This window comes from Mycteria americana, chromosome 11 (genome assembly GCF_035582795.1).
Source record: "Mycteria americana isolate JAX WOST 10 ecotype Jacksonville Zoo and Gardens chromosome 11, USCA_MyAme_1.0, whole genome shotgun sequence".
Taxonomy (NCBI): Eukaryota; Metazoa; Chordata; class Aves; order Ciconiiformes; family Ciconiidae; genus Mycteria; species Mycteria americana.
The window spans coordinates 8,597,888-8,616,820 of NC_134375.1; the positions used below are offsets into that span (position 1 = coordinate 8,597,888).

General features: G+C 53.3%; 1 protein-coding gene across 1 annotated transcript in view; it reads right to left on the reverse strand.

The window, feature by feature from the left end:
* Nucleotides 1-1,382: 1,382 nt before the first annotated feature.
* The window catches only part of POC1A (POC1 centriolar protein A), a 116,735-nt gene continuing 99,184 nt past the window's right edge, over nucleotides 1,383-18,933 (reverse strand). The window contains exon 12 of the mRNA XM_075514469.1: nucleotides 1,383-2,211. The gene's annotated coding sequence lies outside the window, so the exon portion shown is untranslated. The remainder of the gene's footprint in view (nucleotides 2,212-18,933) is intronic.

Here is an 18,933-nt window from a genome sequence, read left to right on the forward strand (position 1 = left end):
AGCCAAGTAGCCAGCCTTTTCCTTTCACCTCTTCCACTCCCACAGAGCCATCCAAACCCACCGCTGTGACCCACAAGCCAAAACACACCGTGAGGCTCTGGGCGCTTTGAGCAGAGCCACCAAAAGCTACGTTATCAGCCGAGCTGGCTGGCTCCTCACTGAACAGCATCGCCTCAGCGTTTGCAAACACTGCCTGTAACGGGGTACGAGGATGAAGACATCATTGGCAGTGCTTCGCCTGGGCTCCCTTCCAGCAGCCCTTGCTGCGAGGAGGGGGTGACCAATTCCCGGAGCAGCTCCGTGAAGTCATTGTCTCCCGACGTGCCTTCTCCTCCCCGACACCATCGGCTGGGGAAAGCAGGCACAACAGCGGTCCCCTGCTGCAGGATTTGCTTTTGAAGGTGCCAGGCGAACGATGCCTCGCTGCTCACGGAGTTGGCCGGCACCCCGGGGAGCGCGGCTGGGTGCACCCGACACCTTTGCTCCGAGTACACTTCCGTGGAGAAGCGGCCCCAGAGGGCTGATGTTTGGTGAACTGGGTGACACTGGTGGGAAAAGGCTCGGAAAAGGCAGGAAGGAAACGACTCACCCAGCTCAGTCCCTCTCATTGAACCTGGCTTGGGAGCACCCTCATGCTGCAGATAACCAGGAGTTCACGGGCTCAGCAAAGCCTCCGTCTACCCTGAGGTCAAGGTCCTGCAGTGGAGACCTGTGTGGTCCAGAGCAGGGATGCATGTGGATGCAGAAACCTTCATTTAAACGAGAGAAACATGGCATTAGTGATGAACATCTTCCACAGGGAATCTGACGGGAAAGGAGGGCACACAGCCCTCATCGCAAGCTGGGTTTTTTCCTCCAGTCCCTTTGATGCCCTGCAAAATACCCAGGCGGAGAGGGCAAGGGCCTGTCCGGGGGATGCTGGGCGCCCAGGCTGCTGACCCTGGGAGCGGGGCATCCCCCGGACCCAGAGAGAGCAGCTGGGAGTAGCTCCCAAATTAACAGGAGTGGGGGCTGAGCTCCTGTGTTGGAAGTATTTAAAGATTTTCTGGGCTGGCGTCTTCACCTCCTCGTCCACCCCAGCAGCACCCGCCATGGTTTTTCCCAAAGAGAGTCCCAGTATAGCTCATCCTGCAGTGCTGGGGCTGCACGCTGCCCTTCCAAAAGCTTTTATCCACCCAGGATGCCCCTGCCAACACACCCACAAACACTCACCTTCTGCCCCAGTTTCCAAATCAAACGTTTTAATTTAAGGCAGGATGAATTACTGGGGGGGGGGGGACGGGGGACGGGACGGACACGGACGACGACACGTGGAAATCACATGCAGAAAGTGGAATTTCTCTTCCTTTTTCCAGAAATTAGTATGAGCCACTTCTTTACTCTTTAAAGTTCTTAAGACATTAACTGGAAAATGACACATTTGGCTTTTTCATTACTTCTCCTCCTTTTTTCCTTTCATTTTTTTTCTATGACAAAATGAAAAGAAAAAAAAAGAAAAAAATGTTGAAACCATTGGAAATCATTTACAAAAGGGAAGAAAATTTCGTTTCCCAGCTACAACACAAGCAAGATTCATAGTCTTTTTTAGCATCTTCACTCTCTACCCTCTTACTCCTAGAATTTAGCAGAAGGGGGAGACTTCTTGAAAAGACTCAGGGAAAAAAAGCTGGATTCCAGAGATCCTGGCTCCTTGTGCTCTAGAGAAGTTGCCAAAACTTATTGATACTTGAAGACTATATACTAGCACTGGAACCGTGTTCGTGGTGGAAATAGCCAAGAATTGATTTGAAATTAAGTGGGTTTGGTGGTGTTTGTACCTTTTTGTGTTCACTTTCATGCTGTCAGGGTTCTATAACAGGCTGAAACGTAACCCTTGGGCTTATAACTCTAACGGAGGCAGTAATATTCCTCCAGGCTGGGGACAGCAGCAAAGCCACGTGATCGGCCGCAGCAAAGCTGCATAACTGGAATTTGCTCTTTTGACTTCCAACCAAAGATAAAGTGCAATTTCAGAATAAGCTTCCCCTGAGCAACTTCCATGACGAAGTCCGAGATAATCGGGGATCTGTTTGCGGATGCTCTGCCAGCAAGGGAGGATGCGCTCATGAATGACGGGATCTGTTCCGACTGCTGGTGGTCAGCTGTCCGCAGTTTATTCAAATGGCCGGGGCATACCAGTTTGGGAACGAGGTCTCCTTGCATGCCCCAGACCTACAGAGAGAAAACACGTAACATGAAGGTTGCGTGTAGCTCAACGTGCTTTAGAGGTGATCTTTAAAGGGCCTCCAAGCTCTTGCAAATCAAATGCACCTAAATACCAAACGGATTTCAACCTAATTCCAGAGGTAACACCACCTACTCACATGCCAAAGCAGGGAGCAGACGGCTTGCTAATTAACGTGTCTCCTTCATGAATATTACACTTCCCGAGAAGGAATTTGATGCTCGAGCGAAAGACTGCTGAAAGCGAGCCAAGCTCAGCTGAGCAGGGAGGATGCTCTGAAACTGCTGAGGTCCCCCCGGCAGGGCTGGTGCTAAAGCCAGCCCCTGGTTTTCACACCCGCTGGGTGAGTCGGTGGGTGCTACCCAGGTGACACCTCCAAAACACACACGCAGCTCACAGCCACGTCACGGAGGACACAGGAGAGGTGGTGGCAGGGACAGCGGGGGAACGCAGTCAACCACAGGGTGTTTGTGGTCCTGAACCGCCGTGACATTTGGCAGTACCTGGGGCCTGACCTTTTTTAACCCACACCCAGATCCTTCCCTAAAACCTTCTGGGAGCTTCCTTGGGCTGCGATACCCCGCTGGCGCTCGTCCTAATTTCTGCCGTAAGCCGCCGCCCCGGGCAGCTGCCAGCAGTCCCATCCACGCACGGTGGTTACACAGCCCAGGGAAGGGTTAGCACGGCCGCACGCTTCGCGCTGGGAAGAGCCAGCTTTGCCAGCCCGATTGGAGCCGGGCAGGCGGGTTTCCCTCAGCCAGAGCTCCCGAAGCTCTCCCGTGACGAGGTGTTACCTCAGTCTCTATTTGTTTCCACTGGCAGCCTCCTTTGATGTTACCCTGCGAGACTGAGTGGGGAGAGACCAAAGAAACCTCACCAAGATGCATCTGGTGTTCTCGGAAAGCAGCAAGTTCCCTCGGTGTCCTCCCCACCCCAGCGTCCCCACTCCCACTTCAGCACAGCTCAGATGCCTGGTCCTCCAAAACCCACGTAGCGCCTGCATCCCATTGGTCTTGTGTACGGTTTAGATACTTAAGTAGAAATTGCGCTCCTAAACCCCTCCAGGAATCTCACTTTACTAGCTGGAATTGAACTGGACAGGGAAAGCCAGGTCTGACCACATTAAAAGGGTTCCTACTTTTAACCAACGTGCTGGAACTACCGCGCTGGGGCCGAAGGACTTGTCATTTTGGGTGCCTGCAAACTCAGCTGCCGTGCTGACGCTGCTGGAGAGCAACCAACCAACAGTCCCATCAACAACAACCACCAAGAGTCCCATCACGGCCTCATTTGGAAGAGGCTTCCAGAGATACCAAACGGATACCCTTGGACTACAACACACGCTCCCGAGGAGGAGGCAATGTCAGGATGTTGCAAAGGCATCACCTGCCAAGCCGTGTAGCCCCCGGCATTGCCGCAGCCCCTGCCCTACCAGTATAACACGTGCTACGGGCTTTGCCCCTCACGCCTAACCCCACAGGAGGTTAGCAGGTGTGCTGCAGAGGGAACAGGGACCATGCCAGTCCTTTGGCCCAAGGATCCTTAGGTCACCTACCATGAGAGAGGGTGGCACCCTGATTACTCCAGCAGAGAGGTGAGAGAAGGATGATCGAAGGAGAGCAGGATGGACCAGGGTTTGCAGAACAAATGAACCTTTCCATTTTCCTCTCAGGTCAGCTTGAAGGATGCTGGTAACCCTGCTGAGAGCTAACAGAGCAGCTCTGTCCTCCAGGCTGGCCATGGCAAGAGAGCAAGCATGGTCTCATCTTCATCACTGGTCGAACCAAAACACAGACCTGCCCAGCTATTGCTCTTAGAAGATCAAATTCAAGGGCTGTGTGCAAGTTCTCCCCGCAGCCTGGCTGTTGGCATTTGGCCCATGACAAACAGCCATCCCAGCAGCAGACTCCAGGCTGAGACTGGATCCCACAGCAACTTTTAAAGCCACTTCTAAGAAAATACACAGCCCATGTTATTGCCCTGTGGGAGAGGTAGAGACTTCAGAGACCTGCTCCGTAGCCCTTTCTGGACAATCACCCTTTAAATTTAGCTCCTACTACAAGTGTGCATGGAATCTACTTGGCAGAGCAAAAAAAAAAAAAAATCCCAGAAAACTCACTCAATCTTCGTTAGCATTTCTAGCACTGTACAAACGGCCTCCCTAGCTGCTGGAAAGTCTGCCTTTCCCCAGCCAAAACGCTACTCTGCAAGTCATTTGAGCTCTTACCTCAGAAAACTCCTTTCCTGTCTGCAGCTGTAATCTGACTTTATTACGGCCGCACACGTGCCGTTGCCATGGAAATGGCCGCGATGCTACCGGGGCCGACTGTGGCACAGCCGGGCACAGGCAGGGACGGCAGCCAGGCTCCCCGAGGCAGTGCTGCTGGAGACCCCCCTCGGCCAAGCCGCTAAAAAAAAACCCCAACCAGCAACAGTAAAACCCTCCCAGACCGGGAACAAGAGGGTTTCACGCTGCTCGAGCCCTCGGGGTAGCACCAACGGGGGAGACCGTTGGAGAGCACTTGACGTTTATCTCGGTAGCGGTGCAGCTCTTGCTATGTCATTATCAACACACCTGCTTAATTAGCTCCACTGAAAAGTCATTAATAACCCTTAGGTAAGCTAAGGGACAAACATCCCCAAATGTTTCTTGTTCTTCAGATAACTATTCTCAAGGACTTGGTCTCTTCAACAGTTTAGCCAGTCACGTCAGCCCCATGAGGCTGTGATATCAGCCACCACAAGGGAACAGAGAAAAGTCCTTGCCAGTGAAGAGCAGGACATGTCCCAGCCTGACATATCCTCGTCCTCAGTCTTGAACCTGCAAGGTGAAAGAGCAGGAAGAAATGGAAAGGTCTCACTGCCCTCCTCGTCCCGGTGGAGCGGGCACTGCCTGGATCCCGATCCACAGGGCGTAGAGCAACCCCTCAGGACAGTAACAGCAGCCTTGGTGACGGGGGCATTTCCAGAGAGCCTAGAGGACAAGCCTAAATTGTGATAAAAAGGAGGCTACCAGTTCCTGGAGAAGAAGCCATCCTCTCTTAAGCATGATGGATTGGAAACCATCTATGCTGGGGAAGCAGAGCTTAAACCACGGCTTGGCAAGGGCTGCCCGCCAGGGAAGGACAGGTCTACACATGCCCCTAATTCTTCTTTTAACCCCGTGGCATCCCTCATGGCTGCTGCTGGAAACAGGAGATGCTTCCAGTCGGACCCACGAAGGCTGTACTTAACTCTTCCTTCAGGCCTGTGCTCAAGCCCTGTGCTGGGCAGGGCTGGGGAAAAGCCCAGATCCAAGGCTTGGGCCGTGCCAAAAGGGACCACGCACAATCCCACACCAACCTGCCCCAGGGGGCAGGATGGAGGATGGCTGTCCTGGAGCTGAACAGCAGCAAGGGCTTTGTAAGCACGGAGAGATGCAGAGACAAGTCCTGCAAGTTCAAGAGTTACCAGGGTGCCAAGCAGAAGGGGGTCTATTGCATCCAAAGCAGATTGCAAAGCAAAGCAGAATAAAAATCTGATTCACTGACAACAGAGAGAGGACAAAGCTTCAGCTGTCATGTGTGGGACCTGAGGAAGCAAAAATGCCCCTCTAAAGCACAAGGAAGGAAGGAAAGGCATCACAGCACCAACCTGCCCACTGATGTCCGACTGCTCCGTCACCGTGGGGTGTGCAGGGAGCGTAGGCACTCCAAACCCCTCGCCCTCGAGCAGCGATGCAAACGCCCGGAGGTGGACCTGGCATCGCGTCACCAAGGTCTGTCTCTTCATCTGGGCAGGAACGCTTTCAGCATCCTCCCATCCTGGAGCCAGCTCGAGTTATCTTCCAGGCTGGTGTTTGGCAGGTAGAAACCGTGGCAAAGGGAGATCCCACATCAAGCACATGCCTCTCTGCTGCACCTCAGCGCTTAGGCTCCCAGACCGCATGGCTGAGCACCCCGCTTGCAATTACAGATCTTCCAGTTTCTTTGGCCCTTTCATCATCCCAGACATGCAATACCAAGCAAACCTGGCAACTGCTTCTCATTTACCTTCAGAAGAGTTGAAAGAACCTGGCCAATATTTATAGCAGCAAATCAAGCTAGTAGTGCACCAGCTGCTTTGAGAAAAATAGCTGAGGCTTTTCTGCGCCTGAGATTATTTATTATTCATCAAATTGGATTCCACCTTCCCCCTTCAATTTTATGTGGTTTTTTCCTAAAATACGGCATTTTCTTTATGTTGAGGTTTTACTTAAGGATTAAAAAGGAGGACACAGAAAGGGAAAACGGGAGAAAAGGGAAAGAAGGATAACAAAACCCCATCATTTTGTAAAAACAACAAAATTCTCAGCTAACAAAATTTACCCCCACAGAAGCGTGCAGAGGAGACAGAGGACATCAACAAAAGGCACGATGCACATTTTTTATGAACTACTTCTTACAAACTACTCAATGGATCGAGAACCCAGTTTACATCAACACCTCCACCAGGACCGAACCGATACGGCTCAGAGAAGACGGTGTCGCAAATTGGCTGCAGGAACGAGTCCCCCCACAAACCAAGAGGATCCCTCTGGGAGGGCTGGAGTGGGGCAGGAGGTGCAGGGGCGAGCGCTCGGCTGATGCAAGGCTCCTGCCCAGAGGACCTCGCTCCTCCGTCAGCTACCCAGAGCACGTCTGACAAAGCCGGTTGACCACAGGGCGGTGAGAAAAGGACGGGATCTGCAACTGAATTACCACATCTATTTTCTCCAGGGCTTGCCCAGAGTGAGTCACATCAAGAGGAGGCTTTGGGCACGGTCTGGACCTGGGCAGATAAAAGCAGCATTATTTGTGCGCATTTGCTTGAATTAGCCAGAGAGAAAAGTGCACGACACATCAATCCAGCAAAATAAATACGGCACCGTAAAGGCTTACCCAGAAGAGATGTCCTGGGAAATGCTCTCCTTCATTTGTCATCTGCCCAGGGAGGAGAAAGCACAAAGCAAGAACCAGCCATGGCCAGAGGAGAAGTGCCAAGGCATGGGACGCCCTGTGCCCACCCAGACCCCGTGGTGGTGGCTGGGGCTACCCCCGAGGAGGCAGTCAGTGCCTGACACCAAGCGGGGCTGGGAGCAGAACGACAGGATCAGGTCTGGCTGGGATTGCTCCTCCTGGGTCTTCACCCTTTCTTTCAGAGAAAGACGGCCCCAGAGCAGAACACAACATCTGTCTCAGAGGCGGGAGAGCAATGGATGATCCCCCCTCCAGCACCAAATCACGGCAAAACTGACTACCATCACTTCCCGCCCGACATCTCCTCCTGCCACGTGTCGGGCTGCCTTTCCCGTCTGTACGAGGCCGCGATGGGCACGTGGTCCCTTCTCCCTGCACCGGGGACCCGATGCTATGGGGTCAGGGTAAGAATTACCCACAGACGCACAAGAGCGCGCTCCTACAGCGCTGCCCAGCCTCAAACAGGGAGGGAAAAAAGACCAGGGGAGTTTCTTCCCTGAGCAGAGTCCTTTGGGAGAGCCACCATAAGGGCTCAAATACAGTCAGGCAGGCATTTTCCATTTCCCTGGTTACTTTGCCAACGGATGCTTTCAGCCCACGTTAGGGGTATGCTCCATGTGTTAGGGGATCACGTCAGGACAAGCTCTCCAGTCCCTGGGGCTTGAGCAAGTGGAAGTCAGAGAGGCATAGCCCGAGTGTGTCTCTTCCACACAAAGGGGAGGGAGAGACAGCAAGAACCACCTGAACAAGGAAAAACAAGTTCACAAGAGGGGTACTGCTTCAGGGATCAAATGCACCGTGAAAAATCAAACCCAAACCCAAGATACCGGTACGTTGGCAGGAGGAAGGCTACAGAGCAGGCTCCGGGTGGAAAACTGGAGAGAGGGAGAGAGCAGCACCTGCAGCAGGGACCATGACTGGAAAGAGAAGAACCAGGCTGAGGAAGACACCAGGAAAGGCAAGAGACACTTCCACAGCAAGAAACAGATGGTCCAAAATGACAGGCAGGTCCTTGCACGTCACGTCAGGCACCGTTGGTAAGCGTTCACTGCTGACGTTTCACACCTACACAAGGGTGTGTTGTCACATCTCAACACCCAGAAGGTGAGACAACGTCCTTGCTGCACTTGTCCCCAGTGCCAGGTCCTCCAGCCCAGATATCTGGAATTAGACTCCAGGTCAGAGCCCTTTCTCCCTCCCTGGAGATGCACCCAGAGGAAGCATCGCCCTACCACCCCATGCCCTTCAAAAGAAAGGCGCTTTCCTTGGCAGGGGCTACAAAAGCTCCCAGCAGTAGTATTAAACTTAACAGCTTTATGTGACCCTGAAGGATGTGCTATTAATTGGGCCCCTGACTGAGGGAGCTGAAGGTCCCAAAATTCAGACAGACCAAACCAAAACTCACGTAGAAAAACACCCAGTGGTGTTTTCCACTATTCCTCGGAGAGTCTCAGCTATTAAACTGTTTTCCACTATTCCTTGGAAGGTGTGTGTGTGGCGGGAAGGGAGTCTCGTTCAAGTGGCCCATTGCTCTGAACAGCTGCTGTGCCTGGGACATCTCTGCTCTGGAGGTCTCCGATTTGTTTGGCCACTTTTCCCTTGCAGTTCAGTCCAAGCAAGAACTTTCCAGGGACAGGAAAGCCCCTGCCCCAATTCCCTTTGATTTCCTCGCCAACCTGAAGGTCACAGCAGCCTTCCAATGCTTGTGGTGAAGGGCCACATCACTTGGAAGGGGACACCACTAACATCAACGAGTTGTTTTGTCACCCAAGCCCAGAGGGGAAGCGCGCAGATGTAGTTACCCAAGTAGGTAACGTCACAGCAACGGCTTTGCCGAGCCAGAGTGCGTGGCTTAAAGATCCTTTTCCTTCCCGGCATTTTAGAAATGAGCTCTGATGTCTAACGCCTTGATCATTCAGGGTTTATCTTCCCCGATCTCCATGGGCTTCACCACAGTACAAACTGAGCAGCTTCCCACTTGACCAAAAAAATGCTGAAAAAAAAAAAAAAGATGAGTACAATTTAGGAACTGGGCAAAATGGATGCAGATCTTGTCAGAAGCAAGCACCTGGACGCGGCCCCAGGGGAGCTCTGAGCACAGGGGGAGCAGCAACAACCCCAGCACTGCCCTTAGCAGGCTCAGGCTGAATCTGCAATGGTTTCAGGATAAAGGAAGTGACATTTTTCTGCAAATTTGCTCTTCACCAAAGTCTTTCACCCAACTTCACTCTACTCAGAGCAAGTCAGTAGATGCCGGCTGGCAGCAGATGCCACCTTGGTGAAGCCGCAGAACGACTCCCACTGAAGCACTTAACAGACTCCCAAAATTTCCACCTTTGGAAATCAAAGTTTTCCCCAATGCTATCCAATGGGAAGTCTTCTATTAGATTTCAACAACAACAAAAACAACATTTGGCCTTCTGGAAGGCTAAGAACAACCAGAAAGCAAGATAAGAAAGCAAGCAATTTAAAAAAGAGAGAATAAATTTTCTCTCTGTCATAAAAAAAAAAGTTCATCATTTTTTCTCCCATAGACCCCCAGAGGTCTCTAAACAGGGAGTGAAAAACAGAAAATTGCTGCTTGGTGCCTCCTCCACAACATGACTCTGAGTATATGAAAACTTATATAATGTCTATGTAACATAAAGGAGGGAGATCAGAATTACTGCTACAAGAGCAATAAGGTTCAAAGTTTCTAACATCCAATTGTGCGTATTACACCTTATACTTGCATTTCAAAATTACTTTGCACTAAGGGTGACTGATTACCCCCGCCCCAAAATATTTCAATCAGATCTAGAGTCAGCTGGAAGACGAAGGCACTTTTTATGGCAAAAGATTCGCAGTGCTCTTCTGTCCACAGACGTCAAAATGTGGGGGAAATTAGGAAAGACAACTAATCAGGGAATGCAACAGCGTCACTATTTCCACCAAGATACTTGCTCTTCCTTGCCCAGCGGGCTGTGCGCCCTGGCACTGCTCACAACCCACCTGGCTTCAGGGCAGAGGGAAAGTTTCACGTGTAACCTCAACTCTGAACACTTAACACCTGCAACGGGTATGACAGTCCCAGCTCCTTCAGCTTGGGAGCCGAGAAACAATTTTATTGAGCTGGGTCATCACATTCAACAACAGAAACTGTTAGAGCTCTGAAACATCCCTCCCAAAACGAGTTTGTACAGAAAGGCTGCACAGGCTTTGAGCAAAGCAGACATCTGCCCCGGACGACGGCAGCTGGAGAGGACGTGCTTGCTGCAGTGAAACCGGGCTCCTTCACCGAGAGCTTACACCAGTTCAGTGTTTCCTAATGCTGCAGAGAACGACTTCCAGAAAACCCGGGCGAAGCTGGAGGGCCACACTCCTTTCCCTCCATTCACCATATTGTCACTGCCGTTTTCTGCTCCCCGGCATGAAACCGCTTGCTCCCGGGCAGTACAGAGACCCAAAGCGCGGGGTTCAGGGCAAGCAAATGGTTGAAATCAGCCAGCCCGGAGGCTTTCCACAAGCATCGTGCACCGAAGACAAGTTATTGCAAGCTTCTCTTCACAGCCAGGGATCTGCTGCTCACCCATCCACACCACAGCAGCCACCTGGTAAACTCATTTCTACTCAAACCCGGAAGCTTTTGTTGCAGAAAACACAACTGAGGACATTTAGATAAGAGAAGGTACGATCACCTCCCGATTATGCCTCCCATGTAGCCTAATCTGCCCCCACAATCCGCACGCCGGCCTGACCACAGAGACCCCCAAAGCACTGTTCCCACTCCGCACTGGATGCGCTCACGGACCCCCAGGTGCCAGGCTCGAGGCAGGAACCAAAGGAGCGCTGCACGGCAAAGGGCAGATACACGTGCACGCTGCTTGACCAACGTCATCTGCCTTTGGTTTGCAGCTTATTGTCTTGGGGACGGTTTAGCGAACTGATTCTTCCCCACGGTGGGGAGTGGACACACCAGCTTCCCAGGCTTCCCTCCAGCTGCGCAGCCCCACACAGCGACAGCCGCGGGGGGAACCGAGCTGCCAGTTTGCCCGTTGGCAGATCAAGCTCACAGGCTCAGGGAAAGCGTTGAGCGTGTGCAGTTCTTGTAGACTCCCCGTTAAAAGCACCTCTGAAACCCTTCTGCTCCACAGCGGCCAGCCTGAGCAGCAGGAGCCTCACCTCCTGGCTCCTTCTCCTGCCTATTGCACCGGCCTCTCCTCATGCCCCGAGCCACCCCAAGAAATGGTGAAAGTGTGGGTGTCACCCCAAATGAATTACAGAAGGAAGTAACACCGCCGCCTGAGCAATGCACTTTGTGCAACGCGGGCGTAACATGACCAACCAGGGCAGACCCCGTCCAGCACGTGCTTATCAGCACAAGCTCCGTGGGTCAGGTTTGAGAGGTGATTTCCCACTGCATGATACCAGAAACATACCGCACGGCAGCTCTTGCTGGGCAATGGGAGACGGTGTTTCTCTTCCACCGGAGAAGCCAAGTCACCGAGCCACACAGCACTGACCGCAGAGGACCTTGCTGCCTGCCCCGCTCCCGGCGTCCTGCTCGGGATGGCAGAGTCCCACCAGGCTTGGCTGAACAGGGCGATGGGAGAGGGAAGGGATTTAAGTTTGGGGTTTGTGCCTGAAGCCTGCTACTGAGGAAACTGGTCTGAAAGTGGTAGCAGCAGCCCGTTCCACACCTGATGCTCGAGGAAAGGGGTGGTTGTCAGGCACTACAAACCCTAATTCTGCAAATTCTGAGCATCTTCAGGGTGAGCAAAGAAAATGGACTTGAAGAAGGGACATATGCCTGGTCACTCAGCACAACACAGTGGGGAGAAAGGTCTTGTATCAAGGGAAGCAGTCTTCAGGGAAGAAAAAGGAGTGAAATGGATCCATCCCTTCTCAGAGGTCTCCACTGAACCCACCAGGCAGCATCAAACCCTTAGGAGACAAAGAAGAAGGGCGTAAGTCACAAAATAAGAGTGTAGAAACCAGCTTGTGGAGAGTCAACAAGGGAGGAGGTTTGGTGTGGGAGACAAGAAAGCCTCTTGAGAAAGCGCTCAAGAGATGAGCCATAAGATGCACAGGAAATCAAACAGCACCCGCAGCTCCGCACCTGGGCTGTGACCCAACCAAACGTATTTCAACATGGCCACGAGCTATTTCCTCAGCCAAGCATGGACACTGGTGAGGGATGCAGGCAATTGCAGAGACCTGTTTTTAGGATGCTGTTCTGCAGTCTCCAAAGAGACTGGCTTATCCTCAGCAACCCGTGTTTTGACTGACATTTCTGCCTCCTAGACTCTATTAGTGGAGAGGAGAACATCACCAGAGCGTGGACAACTTCTAGCTTTCCAACACCTGAACGTCTTTCAGCATTACTTCTGCTCACTTGGCTTTGACTTTCACACCACCCCATTAATATAAATTATTATCCCTATCTATGGGAGGAAAAGGCCTAGGTCTTCAGGACTCAGCTCGCCAGCTCCAGCTCCGGACAGGGAGTCCAGAGCCAAACCAAACTCTCCCTGCCCTGCCGTGTCTCCATCCAGCACCCAAACGCTGGGGTGCTTTCCAGAAGGCAAAGCCACAAGTGTCCGAGGGGATGGCCCGGCCAAAAGAAACAAGAACACAGGTGCTGATCTTGGCTCAGCCACTGCAGCTGCAGAAGCTGAGCTCCACACGGGCTGCAAAAGTCAGCTGAGACAGTAGCAAAACAGCCGGACGGTCCAGCCGTGCTGCGCTTCCGCTGCCAGCAGCACCCTAGCCAGCCAGCTTAAACCAAACCTGCATCTCTGTGTCCCAGCTGGAGATAGCAGCGTGATCACATGCAGACGAGTTACACAGTCTTAAGCAAGTCAGTCCACCTTCCAGTGAGTCAGGATCCCTGTCCACGAGGGGTGGTTTGAGTATGACCTCTCCTATCTCACAGGGCTCCAGCAAAGATCTTAAGGATGCTTGCACAACGAACGCTGCAATTACGTGACATGCCGTCTACGTGACGGTTTTCATCAGACAGGAGCCCTGAGAAACCCACCAGCAGGGATGCGGTGGGGCTCTGAGATGGATCCCCCGCTGGAGAAAAGGACCGTTTCCAGCACTACCCAAGACTTTTGGGGGTAAGTTGACTCACTGGTGAGACCCACATACCAGCACACAAAAGTGGTGTGTGTTTTTCCCTCCAGCCCTGCTTTGTCAGGTCCAGCTCACAGGACTGGCCCTGAAAGCCTTTTGCAAAGGGGCTTTGCAAAAGCCTCTCCGTTCCCAGCCCATGAACAGCCCCTTCCTCCACAGGGGAACTCTAGCAGACAAAGCCCACCTAGAAAGGATAAGAAGTCCTGATCTGTTAGCACAGGAAAGTAAGGAAGAGAGACTTACTCTTCATGTCTGCAGATGAGACAAGGATGGCCTTGATGCTAGTGAGAGGATTTGGAAAGACAGGGTTCCCATGTGTCTTTGGAACGGGTCCCCTTCCTCTACACACCAACTGCCCTGAACCCATCAACCAGGCTTCAGCTTCCAGGCACGGACCTCAGCCATGGGCCCTGCAGAAGCCCATGACTGCCAGGGTGTGTTGAGAAACACAGCGCACGCAGTTCTGGTAACGTGGTTTAGCCACACCAGGCTTCTTAACAGAGGCACGGGTAAGTAGGAACAAACCAAAACCAGAGCTGGCCCATCAGACCCTGCTGAGCTGCCAGTGGGCTGTGACCACGTTTCTTCTCTTAAGGTTTCACATCTGTTGCTCTCCTTAGCATTCCTGACATCGTTTTTCTGGCTTTACCTGGTTGTCACACTAGAGGGTGAGGAGAGGTTTCCACGTGCATGCCACCACTCAGCCACGGCGGCCCATCAATGGGCTATACCAGTTGATGGACTTCATCCCTGCACAGCGTAAGAACAAAGACCACAAAATCAGACACGACCCCACACAAAGCCTCCTGGAAACACCATCTCCCACGCTTTGCACAGGTCTGCCACCAGCCCATCTGTTGCTTAGATGCAACGGGACCCATTTGAACACCACCAGCTGCAAGGACAACGTGCAACTCATCCTGCAAGGCCACAAAGCAGCTTTATGTCCAGCCAGGATGCAAACTCAAGGAAAGGAAAGGCTCAGGAAAAAGGAAAATCAGTGTCGTGTCACAGTTAAACCACATAAAATTTCTCACTGGATAAAAACAAGGAGTGTTTAGCGGGAAAAAGGTAGGAAAAAGGCAAAGGGATCCTAAGAAGAGGAGTGGCCAACACAGGCCACAGCTCTCCACCACCCAAAAGCCACAGCTCACCAAAAACCCTGGGGCAGTTCATGCCTTGGGGAAAGCAGAGATACCTGGGGAGGAGGTGGGGCCGGATCCAGCATCTCCCCCTCCAGCAGGAAAGGAAAGTCTCGCACTGGCCTGTGCAGACAGGAGGGCTTCGGGAGGATGGAGGCAGGTTCTGGGCTGCCGCACCAGAGAGGTAAATATGCCACACGCCAGGAATACAGCTGGTTCGCTGTCAAATCCTGCGCTCTGGCTGCAGAGGCCGGGGGAAGCCGCTCGCAGCGAGCAGCGTTTGGTCCAGGGCGGTGGAAAGTTTGACGCAGCCTCCAGCACGCCGTAACCGAGCCGCCGCTTCACCCCGGGGACAATGAACCTGCCAGCCCTTGTGACAGGGTCACCCACCGCCATTGTCCCTGCCTTACTGGACAGATCTATTAGTCTCCTGCCTCAAGGCAGATGGTCGCCTCTCTGGGGCACCTGCCAACTTCCATTTCAGATGAGCGCAGCCCCTAGCACAAAGATGAGGATGAGCTTTATAGCAAGTATAACCCGTTACCACAGCTGGCTCACAGCAGGGACAAACAGGCTGTCCTACCCACGCCTTGGTTTCTTGTCTCCTTCCATCCCACCACAGACTGCCCAGGGAATGCGACACATTTCTGTGCTGCCCAACACATGAACCCCCTAGAGAAGGAAAAGCCTCCCATCTCGCTGGCCCGAAGCTTTCTGTTAGCAGCCACCTAGGAGACATTAATGACGGAAGTCTGCTGGCCGACAAGCCCCTTGCCGTGGGCTGTCTCTCTCTTCCCTGCCTGTTCAGGGATCCTTCAGCAGCGATGGAGAACTCAGCTCACACCTGAGCTCCATCCTCTCCTTGCTGGCAGAGGCGCTGGCCTGGCAAGAGGAAAGGGAGGCCAGCAGTGTCCTCGGATGAAAGAAAAGGAGGGCACTGAGCCTAGTACTTGTCCCCATGGGTAAATCACGGCTTAGCTTGAGGAAGGAAGGGGACATTAATACTGGGATAAGAACCACACTCATGCTTTTAAAGAGGTTCCTGCCAAGGCCACAGCACGCGCTTACACTCGGGCTTTGTGGTCACACTGCGCCCGTGGCCTTGCCACTCCCTGCGCTGAGAACAGGCAGACACGCTGTCTCCGCCGGTGGCACCACGGCCACAGTCCCTCTGTCGCTGGCACAGCCCTCGAGCTCTCCCGACACCTCATCTGCCACGGGGTCCATTTCAGATCGGTCCTCCAGATGGAGAGAAGCTTTTGCAGTGTCTGCTGAGGATCTACGGACTGGCATTTCGGCACCTCTACACCTCCAGCAGCCTTCTCCCGGTGTAACCCAAGCAGCAGCAGCCACGCTGGGGTGCAACACCTCTCCCAAAGCCTCGGACCCCAAGACGGGGCCAGAGCAGCTGTTGCAGGATGAGGGGCAGCTGATCCCGCAGCTCTCCGAGCAAGCCTGTGCAATGCCAGGGTGAATTAGGGAAAGATGGCTTTAGCTGACCTTCATTTAGCTTTCTGCTGCTCCTTTCCCATCATTGTAGATTAGCAAGGTATCTGCATCTAAAAGGCAGGCAAGCCAATCCACGGGGGGCCAGGGCAGCACGCACTTGCAGAAGGGGGCAAAGGGGCTTTTCATTTAAAAGGTGGGTGGGGAAGCTACTTTCCTGACTATTGGGGCCAGGCTGGAAAGCCCGGATAACACGGATGCACGTAAAGCATGCCACTGGCTTTCCCCTCCCCTCCAGTGCCGTGGCGGAGCCCGGCAGGGTCCTGGTGAGATGACCATGTGCAGTTTCAAAGCCGCCTCCCAACTTCAATAGGTGGGAGAGAGGGAAGGAAAACAGCCCCCCATCACCACACCAATTTTCGTTGCTATTAAATATAATCATCTCTACTCTCTTTCATCTTTGCTTCTACTCTGAGAGCTGGCAACAAAGGCAGCACACAGTAAGGAGAGGCAGGAGAGCAGGGTAATTGCAGCAAAGAATGTAACCTCCGAAACGCGCTGCCGAGCCACAGGGCAGGGAGCGCAGGGAAACCCGCCGGCCGCAGGGAAACGAACAGGCCCATCGCTATCGGAGGGGTGGGAAAGGCAGCAGAGACAGAGCCTTGTTCAACTTTGTTTCTTGAAGCAAAGCAAGTGACTGATTCCCAGTGCAGGGAACGCCTTGGCACCAATCCCGAGCTCTAGATCTCCCTCAAGCAAGTCTCGCTACGTTAAAATGTCGCTTCCTAAGCGGGGAGCAAGGTTGGCTCTCGGCACAGGCGAAGCAGGCAGTTGCTCGAGGCAGCAAATTGCCAGAGGTGACAAAACCACCCCAGGCGTGCTGCAAGCTGGGGCCGCACCAGAGCTGGTTGCTGTGGCCGTGCCCTCACCCACAGCCTGGGAACAGCAAACCCATCGCTGAGTGAGACAACATGGAGCTTCCCTGCCAGTTGCTGCCCTTTTGCAGCACCGGGGAGGTGATGGAGGTAACTCCATGCAGGAATCACTGCTGGGGAGCGCAGGTGCTGGAGGGGCTGTTGGCACAGCTCTCGTGCTCCGTCTGGAGATGCCATCACAGAGAAATCCCACAGAGTGGAGCGGCAAGGGACCAGGGCTTCACCCGGGTGCTTGCTCCTGGCCCCACAAGCGGGTACGGCGGCACAGGAGAGCTCCCTGTCCCCCGGGAGCGGGACCTACGTGTGCGCCCTGCTGCCGTGCCCTGCAGGGCCGTGCTCCCCATCCCGCCCGCACTCCCTCCCCGTGCTGCCCCATGCATGAAGATGGAGTGGTTTATTGCCTGATGCCCAGGTCACCTAATTTATTACCTGGTAGCAGCAAGGGGCAGTTTATCCCCAAGCTCCCCCTGGTCATGTTGCCCGATTTCTCCATTACTCTTCTCCCCTCCCAGGGCCACCCCTGCAGCCCCCCAGTCCCTGTTCCGGCTCTGGGGCATCCCCCAAGGGCTTATTCTGCAGGCATCTGTGTTCTGACCTGCTGGGACTCAGACTAGCTTTGACTTGAGGGAAGCAGGCAGGAAAAACATACAAGTGGCAAGGGGGGAATAAGCACTTTCTCTTACTCAGCTCCACTGTTTGCAGAAGATGCCTCTGCCCACAACCCCAGCTGATATCAAAGGCAGGCACTACATCAGCTGGCTCAGAAGCTGGTTCTTCTGGTGGCTTCGGTTCCTCTAAAAAGGCCACGTTAGTGCTGGGCTACTAATGCCTGGAGCCAGCAGAGCACGGGCTCTTTGCTCACACCAGCTCGTGACCATACCTGAGCCAGGCTGAAGGTTGAGGCCCCTTCTCCAGTTCGCGTGGGTGCAGAGGGATAAGGCAAAGCCAGGATGCTCTTGAGCCGCACCTCGGACATTTCTGGCTATCCAGGAGCCCCTTCACCCATGGATCCCATTGCAAAACATGGCTACGAAGTATATCCCCGCTGGCTGGGTCAACTGAGACCGCTCGCTGCTTCCTCCTTACACACAGAATTTGACTTTTCCTTCCAGGGAAGGCTGGCAAAGCCACAGCTCGGAAAGCAGCAGGCCAGTTTGGGGCACGGGACCCTAGAGACAAAGGAACACATGGCACCTTGCCAGGCAAAATCCTGGGCTGTTGCAGGTGTATTAGTAAACAACAGTCTGGACAGTCTTGGCACGGACAAGGGATAGCTTTATACCATCTTGTGCAGGGTGCTGCACAGCAACAACAGATCTGCCCTCTAAAAATGAGTTGAAGCGGCCCCGTGGACTGCTGCAAAGTCTCCAGAGCAAACCGAGCCTGCTCAATGCCACCACGACAGCCCCGGTTAAAGGTATCTAAAGAATTTTCAGTGTCCTCCGCAGCACGTAGCCTGGATCGCGCCCCCCTCTCCCACTTGGGCTGCCAAATTTAGAAGACCAGTCCCATAGCCCACCCTTATTCCAGCCCCTGCTTCACTGCCTGACCTGCAGGTACTCAGGCGAGAATTTCTGCCTTTGCCCCCCATCACCTGGGCCGCTGTCAAGGCATTTGCATGGACAAACCAGCCCTTTGTGCTCAGGTGAGCTCCTCTCCCCCTCTCCGGCAAAGACACTTGGCTGATGGGAAAGGCCATGCTAGCAGGCAGGTTTTCGCATTCTCCTCTAGCACACCTTGCTCCAGACACTTTGCAGCAAGTGTTCCTTTTTAAGATCTATTGATTTCATAAATAATAGAGTAAAGGAAAGAAACACATCACGCAAATACACAGGTCAAATAATCTCTCCCTTAGGAAACAAACAGAAGCTACAAAAAAAATAACCCAGCAGGCACACATCGATCTTTAAGCAAAAGATCAAGTGGCATTAAAGCTATTTGTTAATCAACTTAACAGCACATAGGTATGGCCATATTCAACTGGGTCACCTTGAGGGGTCTTGCTCCACAAACCTGCAGCTTGAAGCCTGCTTTTCTCACTCCTGAAGCTGTGGAAGCACCCGTACTATTTTGTCACATTGTCGTACTGAAGA